Genomic DNA, 25678 nt, shown 5'->3' with positions numbered 1-25678 from the left:
GAATTAATTCTCTTAACTTTATTATGTGATTTCCATTATAGTAGCTATAATAATTTAATTCATATCAGGGTTGTACCTATGTAAGAAGTTTAATATTATACTTAATATAGAAGAATATGGAAGGAATTTATTTAAAATTTCTTGAGTAATTTTATTCCCATAGTAAGTCAGTATTTGGTAAATTTATTCTAATGGTCTGTACTTGAATTTTAATAATGTTTTCCATTACTGTATTTAAAAAACATATAAATTTGATAAAACTTTTAAATGAACTTGTATTTTAACTTACTATTGTGAAATTAAAATACCTATTTTACCATAATAATAATAATATCAATATTAAAAAGTATATTGTGTATTAAGACCAGATACAGAGAGAACTATCTTTGTTTCGTTTTCTATTGTCCGATGATTAACTTAGAAAGCAATGATTAATCATTGAATTTCAAAAATAAATATCAGAAGAACTAAGCTATATACTTGAAACTTGTTCAAGACTCTCAAACTCGAAAAATCATAAAATTATAATAAAAATAAAAATATCAATTGGTAGGTAGTATTTATATAATATTTTTAGCTTCACTAAAATGGTAAAATCTAATTACAATTATCTGAAACAAGATTTTTGATATTGAAGCAGGTGTGTTACATATTAACATATTTGTGCCTACTGCGATTTGAAATTTGAAAAAATATCAGTCATCGTAGTATTGTCGTTGAAAAGTGTCCATGTGTGGAGATTGAATACAACTAATCATGTTCAAACGTCTTCATACTTTCAACATTTATTGAAACGAAGTTTTTTATAGCACTATGCGGACTGGCCGGGATTGGCCGGGACAAAACGTTCCTGACGAAATACTATAGTTTATAATATATTAAACGGTTATTTTAGTCAAAACATACAAATTTTATTCCATCATACTGATTGATCTAGTAATGTGATAATACTTTTTTAACTTATTTCAATTTTTTATTATGTCTTCTTGAGATTGGCTGGTTCCCTTTTTCCATTTTCACCACCCCCCTCTAAAAAAAAAATCTATAAATTTAGCTAGAATATTTTGAAATTTCAAAATTTTCAAACGTTGATTATTCGGGAATTATTTGAAATTTAAAACAGAAATCTTAAAATGTGAACTGACTGATCTCAAATAGACATTCTAACGAATTCATATCAGTTTTCTGAAATATTATCGCATTATTAGATCAATTGGTAGGATGGAACATAAAAAAAAGCGGGATCAGTAAGTTGTAGTGGAGGTTGTAGATTGATTATAATATAAATTATAATATATCTTGCGTATATTGATAATATTACATCACTACACTACGTATATTATGCATTTATAATTATTATAATTAATAAAATACAAGTAATATAAGTATATAAGTAATAAGCATATATAAGTATTGAATTGTACGTAGGTAGGTAATATATTTTTTGTCACGCCTGCACTGAAAGTTTGGTTTTCAATAGCGGTTGAAGCGTAGGAAAGCGACCTTTTTCCGTCTAGCGGGTCGTGAAAGGGGAATCTCCATATAGTGCCGGGCGAAAAAGTGGAAATCCTCAAAAGTGCTGGGCGCGTATATCACGCGTATTCCATGCACAACCAGACACTGAAATCTATACCACGGTCCTTACAAAACATAAACTTTTTGTTACATCTTATATACATAATATTATAATCTCCTTGCATGACGCGTTAACATTTTTATTTCATGAAATTTTTTTTGTAGAATAATCTAGTTGTTGCATATATCCCTATATAGTGCTTTACCTTTGCCGTGATTACATTTTTTTGTGCGTCGCGTTTGGTATAGACTAGGTGATAGAAGACGGGTATAACGCGAGGATTTGAAACAGCGTAATAAGATCTGCATATTATGCATTTATTATCATTATAATTTATAAATTATAACAATTTGGGGACTAACATCAATTTTAATGATAAGAAATCGGAAACTTTTAAGACTTTCTTTACTAACACATTCAATTTACATAATATGATAAACAATCCAGCAGAATCTACAACGAGAGATGACACCACTATTGATGCAGTATTTTCAAGATATTTTGAAAAAATTACATCACAAACATACGTATAATATTTCAGTTATCACAGGCCTGTAATTTAGGCTATTGAATATGATTAATATAATAGTAATTAAATAGTAATAATAATAATTTTCATTTTTTTTCACATTTATTTAAAAACATTTACTTTTATTTTGAATGGTTCCACTAAAATGTATTTGTAATCTATAATATTTGTTGGAAAAGAAAGGGTGTCCCATGACAGCAATCACTTTTTTTTATACTTTTTTGTCAAAAATGAGTTCTACCTACCATATTACTATAATAGATTATTATTTATTATAGCATAAATCAATAGTGTTAAAATAGCCTTCGAAAAAGATATTTTCGTTTTCCTAAACCATGATTTATCATTCAATTCAAATTTAACACATATAAGTACTGTAATATTACAGTGTTCTACAAGACAACGAACACTAAAATCTATTTTAGAGCAGAGCGAATATTTTGGTTTTTTTAGGTTATAAAGAGTCATTGAGAATATCAAAATACATCACTTTTAAGTACCAATTTTGGAATGCACTCAATCTAAGTGTTTTTTTCTGACACTTTTGGATCACTTTTTACTGCCACAAAATATGTTTTTCACCGTAAACAATTTTTGAGGCTGTAAATAGTATTATACAATATTTGAGTAATATTAGTGTCATTCTATAAACTAATACAATTTATCGCTGAGATCTGAATTTAAAAGATTGACTTAAAACAAATAAATAATATGTATAATACATTTTCGGTATAGACGAATTTCAAATAATATAAAATAAATTGTTTGTTATGAATTTTAAATTTAAACATTTTAATGACTTTGTTAAATGATTTATTATAGGTACTGGGTGATTTTTTTTTGCTCACTATTTTAAAAATTATTACCTAACATTTAAGAATTTTTTTTTTAAATTTTATAAAAATACATTAATTATTTATGTAAAACAATATCAGATTTCAAAGAAAATTATATCGTTATCACTTCATAATTTATATTTTTTCGTATGACTTCATACATTTTTAATTTCGTATTCTAAATCAGAATATTTTTCAAAGAACTACTATTCAAACTTTTTTGTATAAAAATTAAAAACCTAATTTATTTAAAATAAGTAGTTAATTAGCTATACGTTTTTAAAGTTACAGAGAGTGATGCAGTGGGTCATCATTAGGCACAGGTTCTCGTGTGCCATCCCACTCAGTTTAACTACACTTTAAGCACCTACACTATTCAGCTGATATAATAAACTTTACATTTTATTATATTCCTCCCAACAATGCTAAATAAGTAGCAAACCAAACAAAAATCTGGATGATCTGTCAATTATTATCATTTTCATTTGTTTTTTATACTGTATACAATATTATCATATGTAGGTATATGCCATATATACTATATGGCAATAATACTAATTATGTTTCAATTTTAGATTCTGAGTGGAGCGAGAAAGCTAGTGGTTTTATAATGGTGTTTATTTTTTTTATTATTTTTTTTATATCTTGTTTACGAAATTTCTACCAGAATGAGTGCTTTAATTTCAACATATAGTACCTTATATTTTAGCAAATTGGATCAAGATGGTACTTTAAAGAGGTCATTTTTCGATTTTCTCAATAGTTATTTAATGCCATGGGAAAATCCGCTTAAACTGGGATTTTAATTTCTAACACTTTATTTATCACCATAGAAATGAATAAAAAATTATAAATAATATCAATTCACCTTCCAGGCTATAATAAATAATAACAATATAAAATATCCAGACGGACAGACCGTCTCCACTCAGAATCGTTTTTCATATACAATGATATTATACCATTCAATTCAAGTTTAATACAATACATTATATATTGACCCACTTGTAGCCTATTGTACAGCAGAGTGACATCCACTTACCCGCTTTTTTTTGTTTTTGTTTTTACATACAAGACCTCGACTACAAAGGTTATTGGCCGCTTATAATACTGTTTTAAATTATACATTATGATAGTAATATACGATAAAAAATAAAAAAACAGAAATATTCATGTGCAGGGATGTGGGAAGCCTCAGGCTTTGAGGTTCGATTTTAAAACGTATATAATGCTTTTGTGGTCCAGAGATCGGAAAGTTACTTGATTTAATATTTAGAACCGTTATTTAGTAATCAGATCCAGTCTGGGAAAGAACACAATAATGTATTTTGTTTTTCTTGTGCAATAATGCGTAAGAGCGTAGTGAACATGTGAATGAAAATTACATTTTAAGCATAAAACATATTATAATGTATATATGTTCATTTTGTTTATAGTTCTATGTACCTATTGGATTGGATTTATTTGAATAGGTGTACGCTCTGGTAGATAATAACACTGCAATGGAAACAAAAGTCAAGAGAACTAGTAAAATAATAATAATAATAATAATAATTATTATTATTATACATAGTCAAAGCTATCAGAAATCAATAAATTAAAACTAACGATTAAATCGACAAAAACACATTAATTAGAAACTATTAAAGTTGTATGGTGTGGTAAAAAGAGAACGATATTAAATGCAATATAACAATGTACAATGTACTACAAAGATGAATTTGATCACTTACATAACTAACATGACGTATGGATTTTGATTACAAAACCAGTGGTTTTGTTGAAAAAAATTAAAATTAAATTTTTTAATAAGCCCATTAATTGTATAGTATACAAAACATATTTATAATTTTAGTTATATATATATATTATAATATAAAGGAATGGATAAATTAAAATAATAATTCCATCATTTTTCTTAGTTTCACTAATTTTAAATTACATTTTACAAAAATTTAATTTGTCTGTGTATATTGGTTGATTAAACTAGAACCTTGAACAAGACGTGTTAAGTTTATAATATCATCATTAGTTTCAAGGATAAGATTTTTAAAATCGAGCACTGTATTTTAAAAATATTGTATCAGCACAAATCCGCACGACGATGGGCTGATAAAAAATTATTTAAAACTGTATAATGTTATTTATGATTTAATTAACCTTAAGATTTTAAGAGTTTCGAAGAATGGAATAAACAAAATTATATTGTTATCGCTCCTATTTTAGTTCGGTATTAACGTTATGATGTTTTTTCCACGAGAAACGGAACAAAATATGCTACTTTTTGAATTGCTGTACAATATTAATCATTTCTGTAATATTTGAAATATGTAATTTGTTTTCAGCTATTCAAAATATTGTTTCAATTATTATACTGTAACAGTTACATTATATATGTCAGATAAAAGATACTTAATGTTTATAATGACAATTCAAACAACAAATAAATGTATAAGAAAAGCATTGATTTTGGAGCTGAATAAAAAGAGTGACATCGTAATTTATCCATATTTAATATATACAGATAGCAAATCGTCCATTTATTTTGTTTCTATGAAAAAATCGTATAATAAAAGTTTGATTTCTTTTTTTCATCTGTTTAAATTAATTGAACTGTACCACCGTTTACTATAAAAATAATTAGACATTTCGATAAAACATCGATACAAAATAAAAATAAAAATTAGAACCTTTTAATTAATTCCCGTAATAAAATATTACTGGTGGTCGATTATTCATTTTTTGTTGCGATGTATAATCATTGTATTTAAAATGATTGACAGTTATTTATGGTAAATGTACCTTTATTTGTGAAAGTAAATGTTAATTTTGAATAAATTCAGAGGAATTGAGTTATAGAAAATATTATTCTCCATCATATTGGTGACGGAAAATGCTATTACTATATGCGAATATATTACAGAAGAGTAAACTGATGTTTGACACACAATTATTTAACAGTAAAACTAATTCGGTAGGGTACGCGTATTATAATTTAAGTTGTTAAAAGGGGGAAAATAGAATTATAACAATTTCCAAAAATTTGGAATTTGGATTTTTTTTTCATAATAATATTTGTATAAATAAATGGTTAATGGCTAATATAAGATAAATTACAATCAATGTCAATAATTTTATTTTTATTTTTCATCCATTATACCTATTTAAATGGATCTTAAAATTATGTAGATTTTAGTTTTTATAATGTAAGAGTAAATTAGAATTTTTTTTTATGAATTATTTTTATATCGTTTCGAAATATCTATTAGTATTACAATATAATAAGACAAATGTTCTGATATACTTCATATCTCTTATATACCTATACATTTCAGTTTGCAGCAACAGTTTTTGAAATCAGTGAATTGTGAATACGTTATTGCCTATAGGTATCTACGCTTATTTTTTTTATTCTATGTCATCAATAATTTATTTTGTCTTATCATCATATAAAAGGCATATACATACTGTCAGCTTCTGATTGAAGTGAGCTAATTATGGCGTATTAACGTGATGGTCTTGCAATAATTTATTTATTTTATTTCGTTATCTTTTTTTCAGGTTGATATAGTTCTCAACAACTTTCATCTATTACCTTACCCCATGAATTATGTTGTGTTAGAAGTGCAGTTTATATGGAAATATGAAAAGGTAATACTTCAATTTTTTGAATAGTTTCTGTTTATGAATGAACAATTATTTACTACAGTCAATGGGAGATGACAAGGTTTCAGCAAATATAGTTTACACGAAACTCTGTTTGAATTGATTTTTCTGAGCAATTTATTATTATTGTTTACAAATAAAATAATTAAAATCCATAACACTACATAGTACATAGCTGACATCCCTTCTTTAAGTATTGTGTATGTCATATGTGTGTGTTATTATTTTCACCTATACATTAATTTATTAATTTAATATTTTAAACCATACGACTATTTATTATTTAAGTATAAATAAAAAAGCGTAACTAAACATTTCTTACTATATTTTAATAGAAACATTTTTTTTTAAAAACGATCACTGCTCCTATGTGACATATCTTAAAAAAAATTAATAGTGTTTGTATTATTTTAGAGGGGGTAAAAGTGTAAAATTGAAACCTTTGAATAAAAAGAAACTCTTTTGATATGCAAAACACTCAATTCGAAAACATCAAATATATCGGCTAAGAAATAGTTCCCATGAGATATTGTACAGGGTTTTATTGTAAATACATTTATTTTACCAACTATGACGGAAAATACTTGGTTTTCGATATTTTTTTCGTTTGAATGCGATCAATAACAGTTCAAAAGTTAAAAAAAAAAAAATGTCTATTCGCCCCCTGTTTTTTCATTTAATTTGATTGGAATTTCAAGGTAGCAAGTAACAGTTGGAGTTTTCCTCTAATTTTTTTTTTTTTTTTTGGTTCACCCCGAAATCTATTCCCACACACATGTACAATAGTATTTTCAGACAATGTCGATTTCGTTGGCAAACGTTAAACGGCCGCCCATAAATTTGTGGATCTTTTGGCCTCAGAAAGCAATTTCTACGTTGTTCGGACCTCGGTATAATAAATACGGTCAGGAGTACCAATTGAAAAGAACCAACTTTTTGGACTCAAGACACGTCCATATATAGTTCCTATATCTTAGATATGCGTACACAGATGCGAGGAAGAAGAACACAAAAAAAACCGCATTCTTCCGTAGTGTGTATTGAACTACCATGACCGTCATAACTCGTGGTTTATTGCTAAATGTAAATACAAATAATAATTGTATAGTTGTTAATGTAAAATATATTATATAGCGATGATTAAGACCTAGGTATTAATGTATTATATAGTATGATTATAATATATTCCTGCACACCTGTGGTATTTGCATTAAAAATATAGTTGATTTATGTAATTCGCTTCATCGTGTTCTTTGAGTATTCATACAATAATTAATTGTATTATAATTGTTTCAATAATTTTAAAATTGATTTAGATTATGAATCCGAATACCAATTTAAAATAACACTAATGAACAAATTATGAAATGTATATTAAGCAAAAAAAAAAAAAAAATAGAGAAATAGATTTTTCTTTTTAAGTAAGCTCAGATTAATCAATATAATATGACCTTCCAATCAGTAAACGTTATTTAAATTAGAACCTTAAATTAGTATATTAAGATTACACTGTTTGGAAATCCTGCAAGGTTTTTTTAATGAGTCAAATAGTTTTCAAAAGATATACTGTAGGTATTCTAAATAGTTTTGCTATTGATTAATTTTAATCAATTGTTGGTAGGAAATATATTTTCTAGTACTTAATATAATGATTGTACATCACATTTTTATGAGTTAAAAATATATATTATATGAGTTATTTATTTCAAACGTTGTGTATACATTATTAATTCAATGTAATAAATAAAAATCCTAAATTATTTATTAAAAACACGTATCGATTTTAATTTTTAGAAATCTTCTTTGATTGACAATTTGCAAGCACCTACTTACCTATATGAGAAAGTATGTGTACTAATGAACTAATTTGAGTCAGTTCTTACAAATAATATAAAAAGAAAATAGAAATTGTTTATCTTCAGAATATCAAAGCAACGAATTCTGAGTAAAGTTAATTTTCTGAAAAAATGTATTTTTTATCTTATAATAACTAACAACATATTCGATTTAGAGTGAGATATTTTTTTTTCTGGTGGAAAATTGTATCTAGTTAGTACTATAGTGGAACAAAACTAAAATATTCCAAGTACTTTTCAAAATAATCAAGAAAAAAAAAATTACGAAAAAACAAGGAATATTTACACAAAATATTGTAGAGGTATAGTACCTATACATCAATAGGTCCTTCAAATATTAGTTTTAACACATACTAAATACATTGAAAATACTTATGCGCCATAATTTATTTTCTTCTATCTTTTTATCACTCAAAATTTACTATACCTTCAGCAGAGCTACTACCCCAGTCTTTTTTACAAACGAACTATTTTTACTGTTTTAAACTATAATATTACTTGATGAGAATATAACTACTTTCTAGTGTAGAATAAAAAAAAACTATTAATGTTATTTTAATTTTAGGATGCATATTATGTATAGTTTAATTGTAAAGTTGAAAATTAAAAGCTGGACACTTGAAATTCATAAGATACCACCTAACCTAACCGAGCTCTTACAACGTGACGTGTGACTGATTAGAAATGCCTACTCCCGATGTAACTAGTTACACCCGCACTAAGATGCACTGCATAAATTTCACTATGACAAAACAAAATATATAATAAAATAAACCCCTTCAGTGCCTAGGACTCCCGGTGTATAAAATATTACTTCCTTAGAGGGGTACGATTATCCTAGGAAAATGTTACCGGGGGCAGTGGCGTGCCGAACAGTCATTTTTTGAGGCAATTGCCTCAAGGGAAATTTGGATGGGTGGGTGGGTGTGTTAGTGTAGATGTGCAACTTATACCTAAAAAAACTTAATAATATTTATTATTTTGAATAATAAAAAAAAATAGTGAAAAAACTGTTGGTGGTGGGGAGGGGGATCAAATTGTATAGTTTGCCTCAAGTCTGCTTGTCAGTTCGGCACGCCACTGACCGGGGGTACAATTATACTAGGATAACTTTACCTTTCAGGATGATATAGTTTTAGACAAGTTTGCCAATAGTGGACAGACCAGACGTTTAAAACTTATTATTTACTATTTAGTACATTGTATACACTGTGATTTAAATCATCAAATATAATTTTTATGTTTTACTGTATGACTATCTTTGTAAATTTTGTTCAGCCCCTCCCGAAATAAAATTCTGGATACGTGCCTGGACTGTCCAGTGTCCACGCATAAACATTAGTGCTGGCCACGAAAGACTCGCAACGCCATGTAATTGTATATGTAACTATTTCAATTTTCTGAGAAGTGTTGTTTAAAATCGTTTTCACGATATTTTAGTAACCGTGATGAACCACATCTGGCTGACGCACATAGCACAGCGGTCTGAGAAATAAACTCTAAATTGAATACGAAAGATAATAACTCATTGTCAACAATACAATATAATATTATAATATAGATATAACATTCAAAAGAAACAAGTCATTAAAATGGTAATCAATGCGCGGTAGTATAATAACTGAGTATTTGCATTTTCCATAAATGTGTCATGAGTCGTGATTATATTTACCTTAGCTATAGTTTGATGAAGTAGTCGATGGATTACTGCAGACTACAGTTGTAGTTGTACTCATTAATATTAATACATCAGTTATACATTATGCATCAAATTAAAAATATTTTGTTTCTTTCAAGTTCATAAAAATAATTCAATTAAAATCAATGATTAAAAAATCTTAAACATGCCATGTTTTGTATATTATAATATGTAGTACATAACATATTATAATGATCAGTGGATATTATATTTATAAAAAAACTTTTTTCCAAATTCCAAATTATTCAAAGGTATTGATTATTATATTGGAAATAAACTTGATTAAAAAACAATTTTAAACAAATAACACGTGGTTTATTATGTATATACAATATTTCCCTTAACGAACAATCTCGCCTCAATTCAGTTTAATATGATTATTGATTATCTGAATCAAATTTTCGTTCAAAATCAATTATTTTTGATTTCCGTTTGTTACAATTTCCCTATGGTGTTATTTATGTTGGTATTTGTATTTATTTATTTGACTCATGATTCTGCCGAAATATTAAATTATTCGATTACCTATCATTAGTATGTTAAATTGTTACTATATGAATGGTAGGTCATCGGTGAAATGTCATCATTCCCATTTCTGTAGATTTGAAAAACCCTTTTACACATTTAAACTAAAAAAAAAAAAAAAAATGTTATAAGTATTCATTCATAATGGACAACAAATTGGGTGGACTAGAACAAACTATGGCATAGATATTATTATTACATATTGTTGTGGAAAATATAATAAAATATTATTACAATCAAAACTTGTATAATTATTATTAAATGTGATAATATAATTTAAGTGAATATTTGTTATCAAGTTCATGCTTCCGTATAATTAATAATTTGAAAATATGAATAGCTTAGCTTTGGGATTTCCTTCAGAGACAGCTTTTGGGAGTCACCGGCCGTGGTAGGAGCGTGGAAATGGAAATGGTGTTATATTATAAACCACGTCCGCGATAATGAGTATCGCAACAGAAGGGATTTAATGAACGCGAATTTTTATATTCATCATTCTGACGGTTTTTAGAGCTATCATTCGTTCGTAAAACTGTGAGTGAATAAATTTATATCTCAAAAGAAATGACTGTCGTTTCAATTAAACACGAAATCCCATATTCAAAGTTTATAATAAAATAAAAAAAGCATCGAAACAGAATAAAAAAAATTATGAAAATTTTACTTAATTAGATAGAATTGCATTTTTATGATTTATGCATCTCGTATTGGTGATACACAAAAGTAATAAATATTTTTAGAACTTGAATAAAAAGACTGATATTTTCTGTGCGTTTTTCTAATGAAATCTTTACTTCGGAAATATTAAAAAATATAAGGATAGATAGTTTAATTTCGTTTAGTATTATCATTGTAGTATATTTTAGTTTATACTATTTCATAAGTATTGATTAGATAGCTATTATAATTTGGCTTGTCTTAGATGACTAAATTGCTGTACGGAAATAAATGTATAATGTATAACACTGTGCCTATTTAGTATTCAGATAATTAAAATATATTACTCCAGCTAATGCGATAATTATTTACCTTTATAATTCTTAGAATAAAAATAAAGAATCAAAAGTGTATTTTAAATTTTGTTATAGTGTTCTCATATTTCTTTAGGTGTCTAAAATATGCTATAGAATAATAATTTATATTATAAAATATGTTCATACATTTAATATAAAATATCATTATTTATTCAGTTATAGAATAATAATATAATATTTAGGTTATTAAGTTATCTATTATAGCTTTATAAAAATAATAAAAATATAATATATTTTTATAATAGTACCTACCTAATATGGTTTTTACGAGATAATATTAAAATAATAATTGTTAATATTTGATACTTGGGTTTCTTTTTTACGGAAAATCGATGCTTCTAGTATTAATGACTATAGTATAGTATGTACCTAGGTGGTTAGTCATGGTATAATAATAACGGTACAGACATATTATGCACTATGCACTTATTTGTTTTAATCCTTACCGACGTTTGGCTTTGATATCCATGGATTAATTTCAGTGTAAAATGTCGTTCAGCTATAGAGATATCTATTGGTGACATAGTGAACCGATAATGGCTTTTCAAAGGTGTTAATACTTGTTCTATTGAAAGATGTTTTCAGCTTTTTTGAGATTGACACAGCAGCGTAAAAAGATAAAACTAATTAAATGTATATAAATGTAGATTTTAAATTTGGATAAAGATTCAACGCCAATCATTGTATGAGGCTTGAACAAACGATGCTATTATATTCAAATGTAATTGTGTAGTTTTAATAATATTTTTTAAATCATATATTTATGCATTCACATAAATAAGTGCAAAATCTTTGATTTTTTTGCTAGAAAATGTAATAAATTATTAGAAATTGCATAACTTTGTATGTAGAGCACAAATTGGGAATAATAATATGTATTTTAATTTATCTACCTAACCACATTTAATTCATTGTTCATTTGTTTTATGACATTACATTAGTTGGGTACTTGGTATGTAGTATTAATCATTTAAATGCAAATAAATGTTTTTGTCAACTATTATTGTTCACTATATTATATATATATTTTTTTTAACAGAATAAAATCCATTCCCAGAATGATAGGTATTTAAACATTTATTTTATTCATCTGTATGTATCCTACATATTTAATGAATGCATTCATTTGTTTTATAAGAAATACTAATAAAATAAAATGTATGGGTAATAATATAATGTTATATAAACATTATATTTTCTAAACAATGATTATATTTAATTGACTTAATTATAACACTGTCTTAGATAGAATACTTTATAATATCTAATTATTAATTATATTATCAAACTTCGATAGGTTGTCATTCACGAATTAAAATTGAAAATTAATCATTATCTTCTAAGATCGGTATTGATCGACAGCCATTTATTGGACAATAAATCATATATTAAAATATATATTTTGTATCGGTGATATTTTATAATATTATGTATTATAAGATTTATTTAAGACATACCTAGATCAATAGATTTATAACTAAACACCTGGGACCGGTACTGGCTATACATAGTACCTATATTAAAAGTAATACATTATTTTCACTCATAATTTTTAGTTAAACATTCAATTTTCATCTCACACCAATTAGATCATAATATAAATAATTATTATAATTCAGAACAACAAATAGGTACCAAAATGTACGTGAATATTAGTCCAATAAATTGTATAATGGTTGTAACAAATTTAGCACACTATAAAAATACGGTTCAGCATAATTGACACTGGATTATTTTTGTTCAGTCGAAATAGAAATCGGTTGCCAGAAAGTCTTAACTTAATGATTATTTTTTCCAGTAATAATGCTTAGAACATTGACGACAGTTCTATTGTGGTCTTCGTTCTCTTACCACAGTCAATATAAATCTTTAATAATAATTAATAAAGAAAGTTATTATTTATTTTCATCAGTTAAAAACATATATATACTTATTTAATCTTGAAAATATAATGAAAAAGTTCAGAATAAAAATCAATAATAATAACTATATATTATACAAAAAAAATTAATAATAATAAACAAATCTAATATTTACATATTTAAATGGACTAAAAGAGTGGAATAGGTATAAATAATATTCATATTATATTAGCCATCAATACATACTATTAAATGAAGTTGATTTTTTTTGTTAGGGATAAACTCTGAACAGGCTTTTATTTTATTTTATATGACTTAATTTTATAATATGTATTTATATTGAAAATTTTTAAGTTTTGAACGTCGAATATTAAATAATGTGCACGGGATCAGTTAGGTATTATAATAGGATCATATCAAATATGTTATATACATATTTTTACAAATATATTTATCAAAAAAATCTTTGTCTTTGTGCAGGATATCTAAGTTATATATACATTATACATAATAATTGAACATTGAAGTATTTATGATCATCTGTTTTTTAATTACAAACGAAACTGACCAAACTAATTTTGACCCTCTCCCCTTCCTCCAAAGTACTAAATAAATTCACTTTCCTACCAGCAATGACATTTAAGTTGAAAATCTAAGTATTTTTACTACTCCAAAAGGTGATGAGAGACAAACACAAAAAAAAAACCCACACCATTGTGAAATCAATATAATTACATACCTAGTGTTCGCTCCACTTTGGATTTAAAATGTATTTTGTAAAAAAAAATGTACAGACAAATAAGGCTGCTCTGCAAATATACAAATTTTTTTTTTTGAGTCATACATGCATAACTATATCTTTTATAATTGATTCATAATGATTCGCTCCATTTAAACAAGTCACCCAAAGAATTTAGCTTAATAGCCACAAATATAGGACGTCTCTGTCGGTTATTCTATGCCTTTTTTTCCCTACTTTAGTAGAACCCTGTGGTGATGGGCTGAACGCGTACCGTACGACGGACGGACGGAGTATGCAGGCCTGCAGGGCAAAGCCGCTCGGAGAATCTAAGGTCCGTACAATATTGTTGGTTTTTTTTTTTGTTTATGTATGGCGACTTATGGTACTCGATAGCTAAGGTTTTTGAAACTACATGTAGGAAAACAATTAATCGGGTCGATAATACAGTTAAAATGGGCAATAATAAACGAACGTAAATTAGCTATGTTGTAGGTTTGTAAGACGGAGACAATACCTACATTTGGGAGTGACGTCCCCTTCAAATACCATTAATAGACATAATAATTTGCGTTTAATTTTCCAATTTATACCTTTAATTAGTTTTTAAGGGTCCGGAAAATATATGCACCCATGTCTTGACAAACTGAAAGGTACACTGAAAGCGTTTTTCGTAAAATTGTATAAAAATATAAAATTACATTAACATATTGTTTTCAACATATGAATTTAGATGAATTTTTATTTTGATAATATACTTTTTTTATCTTTAGAACATTTAAATTCAACCACAGCTGCATGTAATAGTATTTTATCAAACGTTAAAATTGTAAAAATCGCGAGGTGTAGACATACATTTTGAGTGATCGAATTCAATTGGTGTTGGGTTCATAATGAATAAATAATGTACGCCCATATACATATTACTAATTTCTATATGATTTCTATATTTGTGAACATAATATATTTTGTTTGGTTGGTATAATATATAATTTAAATCTGGAGAGAGCTAAATTTATGAAGGTATTATCGGCTAACCAATTCGCTATCTAGGGACTAATAGTATTATGGAATAGGGTCCTCAACGAATTATCAAATTATAATATTATTACACGTGTTTTTGGAAGTAATTAAAAAAAAAAAAATACAGTGTGTTAGATAATATACAACAACTAATTACTACTATTTGTCGTTATCTTATAATATATGGTACTTCTATTGAACGAATTTTTAGGTATGAACGTATTCTAGGTAAACGATTAGAAAAACAAATTGAAATTTAGTGTTCACTAGAAGCGTTAAATTAATAACAACAGCTTTTTGGTACCCGTCTACTTTGTTGTGTAGTTAAAGAGTATTAAGTACACGGCAAAAGTCCAACGTGTCTTCACAAAATTACTCGAAAACTTTCGGTGTACACTCGACACACAGTATATGTATTTTAACCAACAATTCTATATATATCGAGATGCCCGTAGCACGTTTCAGTGTGGATCAAGTCATTCGCATGATAAGTTTGTTGAATGGCAAGCTTGTGATATTTGACGAACAACTTTTTTTGCCAACCACACATTTATATTTATGTTTTCAATACAAACTTTTGTGTGATTAAAAATCCCCATTGGCGATGGTTATCTACCTCGAACATAATTCAAAATATCTTTGAACTAAACACTACCTATATGCAATTAATAGTTGAACGTTGTTCGTAAATAATTTAAAAAAATATATTCAACTTTCTTATTTTACATTTATCGGAGAACACAATACAAAATTCCTCTTTGCAAAATTGTTTTTAATTTATTTAAATCAAAACTTTTTGACATCAATCGATATAACGCCCGTACGCCGACGTCTATACAGAGACAAATGTCTCATCTTCTTCTTTTTTTATTTTCATTCTGCAGGGTGGATTGAATTCAATTCTGACAATACGCTGCCTCCAAAATACAATGTATTCATATTTTACAATTGCATTACCTAAAAGCGTTTCGAATTTTTGGTGCAGAAATGAACTTTGGTGGCGAATGCTAATAGTTACATTCTCCGCCAGCTTAGCATGAACATGTGTCGGATGCCTGTGGGTGTACCGGATTTCATTATGCACGGGTGGCTGTTTAACGTTAAATAGGTCAAAAAACGATCGCCACCAGCGTAATAATAGGTGGCGGAGACGAAAAATAAAAATTCATTAGCACTAAAACGTCTACGGTAGATTGGCCGTTGCCTAATCTAATCGAGGTGCTATAAAAGGAAACTGTTATTTTACAGGCTTCCCGAAGAACAATGGTACCTATGGGTAGGGAGCGAGGAAAAAAAACTTAAGCATAAACGAGCTTTAGCTCTGAACTGTTTTTTATAATGTACCGAAGCAATATAATGAAAATTGATTTACAAATTACAAGTATATATTATGTTGCATTAAAATTAGACATGGTAGACAACGTTTTAGCGTGAAAAAGCGAAATAAGTGATGTAAAAATAATTACGTTTTTCTTTTTTTTGAGAGGGTAAAATTTTCCCTACAGTTTTAAGTAAAAAAAGGTGGGTAAGTGGATGTCGCTCTGCTGTACAGTAGGTGTGGGTCAGTGGGTCACTGTATAATGGATAGTATTAAATTTGAATTCAATGATATAATATCACTGTATAAGAAAAACGATTCTGAGCGGAAACGGTTTGTCAGTCTAGGTATTAGACATACCTATTATAGGTATACTTATCTATAGTATTAAAAAAAAATTGACCTATAATAGGTATTAATAATACATTCCAAATTAATCATATCACAATATCCATCAGGTAACGCGTTATACATCAACAACAAATCGTGGTACTATCATAGATATATAATAGTATACTTTAGAAGTTTCAAGTACCCACAAATAATATTATACAATCATTACAATCACAACAAAACAACTAAAATAGTTATTCCAGGTTTTTTAATATGCAATTTCGTCCAAATTTGAACTTAAAATTACTATAAAAATAAACTGTGCTTATGTTTTTCTTAGAATTTTTGGTAACAGAATTAAATATTTACGTGGAATCTTGTTTCAAATTTTCAATCCTTAGATATAAAATTTGAACATTTTCTAAATTTTTAACTACAAAATAATTATTCAATTTCAAATTTGATAAATGTTGTCAAGATTTTAACTTCAAATGCTTATAAAAAAAAATTGTGCCTATATATTTTTAATATTTGTCAACTGCTATTGTAACAATGTATCAGGAGCCTTGTATTAATTTTTTACACTTTTTGGCCCAATAGATAAAACATTATTGATATTTATAGAAAAAAAAATAAAAAAATTGAAAACTTACAATGTCCGTAAACAGCTCAAAAAGAGTCAAATTATTTTCAAAATTTTATTGTATATATAAAATGCTAATATAAACATTCAGTAATATTTTCAAGTTTCTACAAGCATTCGTTTTTTTAATTAGAGCAAAATAAGAAAATCGTTACGTAAGAAATCGAGTGAATACCAAATGTTGTAAAAATATGAATTTCAAATGCCCATAAAAATTTAATTTGAGTTTCTTATAGACATTTTTTTTTTGATAAAGGTAGATTATCTCATAAGGAATCTTGTATTACATTTTAAAATCTTAGTTCTAAAAAGAAAAATTTTTATGAATTATAAACTCAAAATAATTTGCTAATTTTCGTGATTTTTACATATTTTGTCAATTTTTGAACTTTTAATGCTAATAAAAAAAAACTGTGACTAAGGATTTTTAATATTTTTCAAATCTCATTGTAACAATATAGTAGGAGCCTTGTATTAATTGTTCAAGTATTTTTACTCAATAAATAAAGTGTTATTGACATTCATAGAAAAAAAACCAATTAAATTGGAAACTGAAATTGTCCGTAAACAGCTCAAAACAAATCAAAATATTTTGAAAATTTTATCATGTATAGAAAATGGAAATATAAACAATCAGTGAAAATGTCATGTATCTACAGTCATTCGTTTTAAAGTTACACCAAAAACCAAAATAGATTTTCTTGAAAACAGCTTTTGCGTAAAAATTCCCGTTTTTCCTTAATTTTGCTTTTGTTTTTCAAGGCGCTTTTGAAAACTATTGGAAAAATTTTACTTTTGACCCCCCCCAAAGTACCAACTAGATTCACTTTCCTATCAGAAAAGGTACTGTTGAAGAAAATCCAAGCACTTTTACTGTCCTAAAAGGTGATGACAGACACAAAAAAAAAATAAAAAATAAAAAAAAAACACACATCATTGTAAAATCAATACATTCATCGTTCCACTCAGAATCTAAAATATAAATATATATAATAGATTACAAAAAATAAAATAATATATATTTTGTATATAATATAGGTACAGGCTCTTTTAACCTTTAATAATGCATTTATTCAAACTCTAATGTTTATAATTTTTTAGTATGTGCTTAAAGACCATATTTTAAAATACTTACTTAGATTTTTTATGATTTTTATTTTTAGGTATATATTATTTTTTTATTTTAAAGTGTCCCGAGGCAACACGACGTTTTTTTTCAAATGGAAACCACTATTATTACTATATACATTATAAGCAGATGATTTTTTTGGTAAAGTTGATGCATCTTATTCAAAATTTGAATGCGTTTTCTGAGTTATTAAACTTTTAATACCATGAATATGATAATCCTAAATAGTGGTTTATATGAAATAAGAATTAATATAAGTAATATTGAATCTAGTCATATTATTCATAGTACCTAGTACTTACTGAGGCAGTTTTCATACATTATAAGACACTAAATATTTGTATTAAATATTACTTACTACCTACTAATTTACAACCAAATCATCATAGTTTTGACTTTTGAAGCTATTATAATGGACGATAATTATAATTATCCTTAGTATATATTTTTAAATAGTTCACATAATGTTAAATAATAATTTAGAAAGTCCTCTTTTGAATATTGATTTATACAATACGTATGAATTAAAAAAAAATATGTACCTACTTAACAATTTACAATAAATGAGGATGGTTGTTATTTTAAATAAGTAAGTTTATATCGTCACAGAACTTTTCATAAGGGACATAAAATATTCTGTGTGGGTATTTGAAAAAATCGGTATTGTCTACGTACTTTAAAATTCAAAGAATCAAAATTTTATTAAATTCTTTATTAAAGGACAATGGTGATGGACGTCATGCTGTCACCAGTAATTGGTGAATAACCCTGTACTTAAATATTAAAATATATTTGGATATGTGCTTGAATTATATATTATTACATAACGATCACGTTATGTAATAACTTGGGGATGTTGTTTTTTAATTCAGCAGCGAAGGGAATAAAAACTATTTGAAGAAAGCCAAGGGATGTTGTTTATTTATGATATGGATTCCTTCTAGACCCGGACGGATATGGTTGCGATGGATGAGGTGGATATAAAGAGAGCGTTCGTGGTATGGACGAAAGTAATTTCCTTTGTTTACGGTGACATACGTCATGTACTACGTTGGTGCGAATTCATTTTTGATTTCATAAAGACATCTGGTTTCATGATAACCCCAAACTCATCCGGTTATGTTGTCGAAAAAAATCTTAATGCACCCATATAATATAAGCACATTTTATCATAAAAATATATATGTCGCATAATACTATAAAAAAGTATATACTGAAAACTTTGATCGGGATTCTTTGTAAAAAAATATTAGATGAAATACAGGTGAATGTAAATCTTGTTAAGTATTATTAGATTATATAGACTATTATAATTTATATTTTGGGGTTTATATAATTCATAAAATGTATTTGTATTCAAATAAAAAACTGTAAAATGTGTACTTGTGTTTAGATTTATATTTGAATCTGTAAGACGATAGAACAAAATATATAATATTATAATTATGATGTTATTATTGAGAATATACTAATTATAAAAACAAAATATTACTAAAAACATTGGTTGCTATATATTTTGAAATTAAATTGAACCTGAATAAGAACTAGTATTCGAAATTTTACCATAATATTAATTACTTCGAAAAAATTAATTTATGGTTTGCAGCGGGATAGTCTTAATTTAAGTAAATTTCTTATTTTTATTGGAATAGTTAAACGCAATCATAAAATTAAAATTCTATTTTATTTTTTAGATATCATCAATAACCAGAATAGTTTGTCCAGTTCATATTGTATTAATTTAAGAAACCAAAAAAGAGATGCTCATTTGAATATTTATGCAATTTGTATTTTATTCAATATTTACCTAAATACTGAACACTAGGTACCTACGTACATTTAACTTTGGAAATCATTTTCTGTAATAAACTTGTCCAAGCTGATGAACAATTTTTTCCATTAACGCATTTTATTTTACTTTACTGCACCTGTTTCATTTCCTGTCTTCTTTTTTATACATATTATTTTTTTTAAGCCAATAAAAGCTTTTATATTTAGAAAAGTTCGTAAACTATTATAAATAAAACTAAAGTTACCTACCTAATTCTATAATTAATTGTTATTTAATGATTTTTAAGCAAGTGTACTGTATGATAATATTTATTTTAAGTAGGTATAAATAATAATGTTAAATGTTTGATTGAAAATATGTGTGAAAAATCGAATAAGTAGCTGTGATTATAATTTTTTATTGATAATACTATTATGTAAATAAATTGATAATTAGGTGCATAATACGATGCTTAGTATTTCTGAATGAGATATTTAGACAACCTTATTATTTATGAAAATTTAACAATGTTCTAATGACATACAATCTGACTAAATGCGAGTAATTAATTCGTTTTATTTTTAAATGCTATCAATGTTCCACGCATAATTACTTGAATATTTATCACATCATGATTATATAAAAATTGCATCTAACATATTTGTTTAATAATTTAGTAATAAAAAGGTGTATTCAATACTAAATACTTAATATAATTTTCAAAAGTGTGTCATTTATACCAATTAACTATGAAAATAAGGGCAGGAATTAACGAGTTTACAAGTAAAAGTTGAAATTAACTTTTAACATAATATCTGCTAAATCTTAAAAAAAAGAACTAGATAAAAATATATATATAATTGATAATTGATGGTACATTATTACTCTGCTACGTGGTAAGTGGAACGAGAGGAATATCCAATATACCAGGTCTCTTTATCCTTTCCGGATTTTTAATTGTCATTATCATGACAATCATTATAAATTATAATACGTATATAATTTGTTGAACAAATTAAGTTTAATTTCTTATTTTATAAAGATTTTAATTTTACCAACTTATTTTGAAGACTTTTGTCAAGTTTGTCATTAATTGGTGGTCTTGAGATAAAATCTATTTATTTATTATTATTTTTTTTTTTTTGTTTACTTTATACTAACTTTATTATGAAAAATATAATTATCAAACTAACATTTTTTTTTATTTTTTTGATTTAAACTTAATTTTATTTAAATACGTAATGTAGAAGATTAATAATTGAGGCCTACTCTTCTAATTTAACAATTATTCAATAATTGACTTACTTTTGAGGACTGAATAAAAAAACTGACCCAGAATTTTCAAATCTGCTATTCAGGTAAAGATAAATTTTCAAGTAATTTTATTATCTCCAAACAAACCAGAAATTTTGAATTAACAATTTGTACGCAATGAAAATGTTCAACATATTCCTCTCATATCAGCTATATCAAATTATAAAATGTGGCTATTTGTAATAGGTACTTATAATAATATTATAAATATGTATAGAGTTTTAATCAATGTTTAAGGCCAACCTAATGGTTAACAACTTAGGGGTTTGAATAAAATAAATACCTACTTACATAAATTAGACTGTATAGTATACAATCAAAAAGGTTAGGAACCTTTACAGAAGTTTCACTCTGTATTCCTAACCAACTCTGCGAATCATGGTCGGTCGACCTGGTTGGATACAACTAAACTTGGAAGATGGCTGTCCTTTTAGCTAAGTTTTATCGCGGCAGGTGAGTATAGCACAATTCGAGATAAACTTTAATATTATAACTTTAACATAGAAAACAATTTAGCAAGTTTCAGTATATTTTTCCCATATTTTGAATAACATACTAAATATAATACAATAATTATCACTATAATTAAGTTCACGCTGTTGAATAATTATAGTAAAAAACTGTCTCGTAACTTTACACAGTTTTGAGTGAGAAATAGTTCTGTTATGCTAATACGCCATTACGTGTGCACATAATAATGAGTCATCTAGTTTGAACAATTACATCTGGGTAAATGCAATTTCTAAGAGTAAAATAAAAATAGAATGATTCAAAATTTGTTTTGAAATAAAAAAAAAAACACTTGACTGTAACTTGGTCCCCAGTATCTTATTGTTTCCTTTATATCAGAAATTACTTTTAAAACGACACATGGGTTTGTGACTTTTTTAATTAAATATTTAACACCTAGGTTTTAAAATCATGGTAGTTTTACTGTAAAAAAATAACAGCAATTCATGTGATATTATTGATTTATTGTATAATTTGTTTATATTATGTTCATCTTAAATTATATAGGCACATCTATTGTAAAACAAATTAATTTAATACATCTAAATTAAATGTATAATGAAAAATATAATGAAAAATAAATTATATTAGATTACATTACAATATCTGTACAGTAGCAATGTATATTGCCTAAGATCGTAATACTCCTTAAAATATAATAGAAAAAAAATATTGTATGTAAATCTATCCCACTGCTGCTGAGTATTATTTAAAATATGATGTGGATAATAATAATTTTATGTTCTTGATAATACGGACGAAGAATATGTTTATGTAAATAAATAACTCAATATTGTATAGAATAAACATTTTACTCATGAACCTATTGTATGCCTATAAATGCATAAATTGTAATAGTATAATATATACAAATATTATATGATATTTGGTTCAGAATAAGTATGAACATTATTGAGATATATAATAATATAACTTAAGAATTGTCAAGTTACAATATATTGTAATTGTATACTTACCGGAAAAATGACCTCTATACCTACTAATAATATTAATATTAGTATTAATAAAAAAAAAAACCAAGCGCGCCAAATATTTGTTTATTCTAAATTTGTAATAATATTTTACGTTTCAATGAAAAGTTTATCGAGTTTTATTATTGGTGATTTTATAGTTTTGTTCAGGGTGTTCATTCTTTAGAAATATCCATTTTTTACTACTTCCACTTTCCAATAACAACATTAATTTCATGACGTGAATATATGCATTATAGATCTGCGTTTATAAATAACATAAATATGCATAATTCTGCACTATAGAGTATACATATTGCGAAGGTATTAGAATATTTCATTCTGAGGATTTAGTCGTCGTCGCTTATAAACCATCAACGGTAAATCTTGTTGTTGAATTATTTATGAGATCGATTTCAAATGCTAATGTCCAACAATGTCATGCCTCATTTGCTTGTAATGTTGTCACATAATCTCTTTAGCCATCCATGTGATACGTTTGTGAGTAGATGCGCTAATCCGCGAGATAATTTTTTGGATACCTAGTAATTTAAAAAAATTTACTTTCCGGTTGTATATGAAAACAAAACCTTTTCGAACTAATTATTGAACAAAATCACGTTTGATATAGTTTTAAATCGTTTTTACGCTCCCCTGCCACTTTGATATGAGTGTAAAATTATGTCAAAAAGTAAACACAATAATTATAATTTAAATCGTATACCATTTACCAATATTGTATTATGTTTTACTTCTAGTTAAATATCGATGTAAGATACTATAGTGCTTGTAATGATCTTAATTTATTTTGGTATTTTAATATTGTATGCTATTAACAGTCGAAGTTTCTGTAAATATTTGCTACTTATAGGTAGTATTATTATTATTTTATCATGGAAAATGTCTTGATATTTTTTTTTGCCCATTATATCTGTACACTTTTAAGCACACACATTATAATCCATTATCCATAATCCACAAACCATAATAATCACATTAAAAGTAACATTAGTTGCCAGTTGCCACTAAGAAAATATTTTTTGATGATTTATTTATTTTGAGCAGTAACTCGACAAATGTTTCAGTCTATAGAATAATTTAAAATTCAGGAACATAAATAAACCTAGAAAAGCTAACTTCAAAAGTATTCCTACATAGTCAGAATACAAAACTACCTATAAGACGTCATTTTACACACAACACGAATATACAAGTTGTAATATCTTGATAAATGGTTTTCGAAATTGTATACACATATTATACGCACATAATATAATATACATAATATATTATTTACATTTGTATGCACATATAAATCATATAGCTACAACTATTAAAATATCTTACTTCTCCGATCGCACTGAATACACTTTAGTGAAATACCAATTATTATTATAGGTAGGTTAACCATAATGTAGTTATAAATTTAATACATTGAAAACAATGCTACAGAGTATTTTAATGTGCAATAAGCTGCAAATATCAAAGTTATTTAGTTTTTTTTTTCAGTATTTTAATAATGTAATATAATGTAATAAATATCAACTATTATACAAATATAAAATTAACAGATAACAAAATATATTTAGTATTTTATTGATTTTCAAGAATACACTTTAGTTGGATCCAATGTAAAATATAAGATAATAAAATCATATATGAGATTTAAAAGTTATGAAAATTAATAACAGATTTTACGTCACTTGTACTTTCAAAGTAATAACTTTAATGTTAATAGTTTCTTAAACTAAATCAATTCAATTTCCGATTATATGCATATTTAATTAAATCCCTTGATAATTATTAATATTTAACCTTAGATTTACTATCTTGACTTCTAATACTCTATTCTTATTTATTACAAGTTATAGTATATACTATATAGTAATAGGTACGTTAAAAATAAAATTGGGTTATAAAATATTTTTTATTAGCTAAGTAGTTTACATCATATGTTATAGGCCAAATATTAAAGTTTTATATTACCTATGCAGTATATAAACCCTAAAGATAATAATTCAATCGTTTTCTGCTTAAAATGATGCTTTGGTATATAAGCTTTTAAGGTAAACATCGCATATTGTTTGTATAAAATAATTATTTTATATACAAAAAGCACAATAATAGCTGCAATGCGTAAACTTGGGAAATAATTAAAACACTGGAAATTTAAAAAGTTTCACTGATGGACATTTTTTTCGCGAAGAAACATTACATCCATGTTTTAATAGTAGCTGAGCCGAGAGCTTTTGGAGTGTTTGAGTGTAATCGCTAATAATTTTAAACATGTATCTATCGAGTAAGTACGATAACGAAATAGAGATAGTAGTTCGTCGTGAGTCCA

The 25678-nt window shown here is 26.2% G+C and overlaps 1 protein-coding gene and 1 long non-coding RNA gene across 2 annotated transcripts in view; both read right to left on the bottom strand.

The window, feature by feature from the left end:
* Window positions 1-25678, bottom strand: part of LOC100165947 (zwei Ig domain protein zig-8) — a 294097-nt gene that overhangs the window by 70539 nt on the left and 197880 nt on the right. The window lies entirely within an intron of this gene.
* On the bottom strand, window positions 11975-22835 carry LOC115033697. Its single transcript, XR_003839002.1, has 3 exons — window positions 22145-22835; window positions 21845-22003; window positions 11975-12306 (listed from the first exon to the last, which is right to left on the bottom strand). It is a non-coding gene; the product is annotated as an uncharacterized LOC115033697 (long non-coding RNA).

The sequence above is a fragment of the Acyrthosiphon pisum genome, chromosome A1 (genome assembly GCF_005508785.2).
Source record: "Acyrthosiphon pisum isolate AL4f chromosome A1, pea_aphid_22Mar2018_4r6ur, whole genome shotgun sequence".
Taxonomy (NCBI): Eukaryota; Metazoa; Arthropoda; class Insecta; order Hemiptera; family Aphididae; genus Acyrthosiphon; species Acyrthosiphon pisum.
Note: the sequence above shows the minus strand (reverse complement) of the source record. Positions and strands in the feature narration are given on the sequence as shown.